Here is a 3,371-nt window from a genome sequence, read left to right as displayed (position 1 = left end):
AGGGTCCAAGGCGCTGAATTTGGGCAGTGAAGCAGGGAAGTATAAATTGGGGTCAAGTGAGCAGATAAACATCAAACAAGAGCTGGTGGAGCCAGGTAACACCAGGGTCTGCCAACCAACCTTGGAGTAATGAAGATGGGCCTTGAGTTGTTGGGTAAAGTTGAGCCTAGTTATGATTGTATTATCCCATTTTAGGCCTTTGATTCCAGAACCATTCCCATGCATCTTCTCCGGCACCAGGAAGTGATTCCCCAGGAAGCATTCAGCTTGACAGCAGCTTCTCATTTTGCACATATTGGTGGCCAAAAAAAAAAAAAGAAAGAAAGAAAGAAAGGAAGGAAGCAAGCAAGCAAGCTGGGTCACGTTCACTTGGGAGTGAGCCTACAAATCTTCTCTTCTCAAAGGGTGGAGTTTGGGGTTTCCATATGCAGAAGTTTTAAAGCTGCTGCCAATACTCCAATCTTTTTTTATATTTTATTTATTTATTTGAGAGTGAGTGAGTGAGTGACAGAGCATGAGCAGGAGAAGAGGCAGAGGGAGAGGGAGAAGCAGACTCCCCGCTGAGCAGGGAGCCCAGTTCAAGGCTCGATCCCAGGTTCCTGGGATCCTGACCCAAGCTGAAGGCAGACACTTAACCAACTGAGCCACCCAGGCACCCCCCAGTCTGTCTTAACATAGTACTTCCTGTGTCAGTTCCCAGATCTTGAATTCAGACTGGAATATAATAGCATTTATGGCCTCCTTTTTCCCTCCTCCATTTAATAATGAAAATCCAGGTTATACATGAGGCCTGACGTTCTCTAGTAGTTCTTAGCTCTAAATGTCAAACAAAAACTCCCTTCCTTCTTTCCTTCCTTCCTTCCTTCCTTCCTTCCTTCCTTCCTTCCTTCCTTCCTTCTTTCCTTCCCTCCCTCCCTTGCTCCATGTCTCTTTGTCTTTCCTTCTTTCTGACATGGTCTCTTCTCTTAGGGACTTTCAAGTACAATGGGAGATGCAGATTCTTTGTCCTGTTCATTCCTTTCATTCTTCCCCATCCTCACCCCTAGTGCGGTGAGGGTTTTCTAGAATACTAATCCATCAAAGTTATGCTGTGAGACAGTCTGAATGTTTGGGACTGAAGACTGTTTCATAGGAATTTTTCCTCAGAAGGATGTGAGAATCAAAAGCAAACTGGACTTGCTCTCTCAAATTACATGGACAACTACAAAATGAAACTTGTTTGCCCAAGCATGAGAGACAGAATTGGGATAAAGTCAGAGTTGGGGGAAGAGAAGGAGAGAAAGAAGGAAAAGAACTTCTGGGAACCCTGTGAGGCATACTAGGACCAAATACACCATCCTCTGGATCCCAAACAACGTTTTGATTAGATGTTTGGTGGTGGTCTGGGGTGAGAGTTAGGGGCTGACACCTGGAGGGCTACTGTGTGGGACTGTTGAGGTGTCGGGGGTAACCAGCATTGACTGATTCAAACCCTACTATGCAAAAGTCAGTAATGGTTCTCCATGGCAGCAGAACCATTAACCAAATGGTGCTGAGAATCCAAGCAATCCAGGTAGGACGCTAGGAACATCTTTCCATAGAATTTTCCATCCAAAGAAGAGACTGACATTTCCCCAGCACTAGGGCTCCTGGAGCCTTGTTTTGTCCAGAATCTGGGACTCCATGTTACTCTGTAGGTTTAGAAAGGCGATCGCAGGAGGAAAGGTACTGCAGATTGCATGGAACTGGTACCTAGGGTGAATGGTGTGTAGCACTACTCTTTCCATCCCTTTTTTAACCTACATTGGAGCCAGGCTCCATTGGCTGTTAGTAAATGTCTAACAGCTGGCTTTCTGAGAGGTGGGGAAGAGCTCTGGTTTGTAGCATTCTCCAATTTCTATGGTGTAAAAACTCACAACCGTGGTTGATTTCAAGCTACCGAAGTGACATCACTGAACATGGGGTAAGGAGGCCATGTGGATAAGCAGCTCTCATAAACCAGAGTGGGCTTATCCCTGGATGTAGCTCTTTTCACACCGGGCCCTGGGCTGACTTGGGACAAGCAATGGGATCTATAGTACATTGTCCTCCCCAGTGAGGGTGGGCATTGTCTAATCAGTTGAAGGCCTACATAGAACAAAAAGCCTGAGTAAGAGGGGACTCCTCCTGCCTGACTGTTTGAGCTGGACCTTGGTCTTTTCCAGCATTTGATCCTGAATTGAAACATCAGCTCTTCTTGGGTCTTGAGCTTGTTGGCTTTCAGAGTGGAACTTACATCATCAGCTCTCTTGGGTCTCCAGCTTGCTGATGGGAGATCTTGGAACTTCTCAGCCTCTGAGCCAATTCCTTATAATCTCTCTCTCTCTCCACTTCTCCCTCTCTGTCGTTTGACCTCTCCCTCTTCTTCAGCTCCTGCTTAGAATTAGGTGGGAAGACACTGGGGGTTTTGAGCAGAGGAGTGGCATGATCGGACTTGTGTTTTTTTAAGGACCACTCTTGCTGTTGTGTTGGGAATTGGCGGGATGGGATCAGGAAGATGAGGTAGGAGGCTTGGACAACAATCCTGGTATAGACCAGGATGGTATTGGTGGAGGTAGTGAGAGGTGGTCAGACTCTGTGGGGTGTGAGAGACAGGGAGGAGTTGAGGATGACTTCAGGGTTTTGGCCTGCATGTTGGAAGAATGGAGTTGCCATTTACAGAGATGGGACATGGTGTAGGTATGGCAAGTTGGAGGATAAGATTAGGACTTTAGTTTACACATGTTAACTCCCTCTCATCTTAAATGATTTTGTTGTCCATACTTTAATTCTACATTTAAGAAGATTTTCCAAATTAGGATTTTGATTTGGGGCATGCTAAATGAAGTTAGAGTTGTCCGTTAGACATGGGAATTGGCAGTTGGTTTTAAGTACCACATTGGAGGTCATGACTAGAGGTGCAAGTTTAGTAGTTACCAACTTATCTAACACTTAAAGAAACCCAAACTGAGACACAATATTGATTTCTCACTAATGAGTTGGGCAAATTTTTAAAAATTAATAATGTCCAATGTAGCAGAAAATGGTGAAATACACTATTGTTCAGTCAGCCCAGAGTCCAGATTCCTGTTCAAAGACTGACCATGTGATGATGGTGAGGAAAATAATTATAATATTTTTTACTGACTTCTCACTGTGTGTCAGGTACCATGCTAAGCGCTTTATGTCTTATCTCTAAGTTAATGTTTGCTACCCAGAGTCATTTCTGTTTTCTAGGCATTCGTTCATGTAGCAGTTACTTTGGGGCCCTTATTTTGTGCTAAGTCTGCCTAGAAAATCCACAGAAACTGGACTCACTTACTCTGGACCAATAGTTTGGAATCTCTTTAGCACTACAGTCTCCTTTGAGATGC

Source organism: Mirounga leonina, unplaced genomic scaffold (assembly GCF_011800145.1).
Source record: "Mirounga leonina isolate KUSES-001 unplaced genomic scaffold, KU_Mleo_1.0 Mir_101664, whole genome shotgun sequence".
In the NCBI taxonomy this organism is placed as follows: domain Eukaryota; kingdom Metazoa; phylum Chordata; class Mammalia; order Carnivora; family Phocidae; genus Mirounga; species Mirounga leonina.
This window is presented reverse-complemented; position numbering follows the sequence as displayed.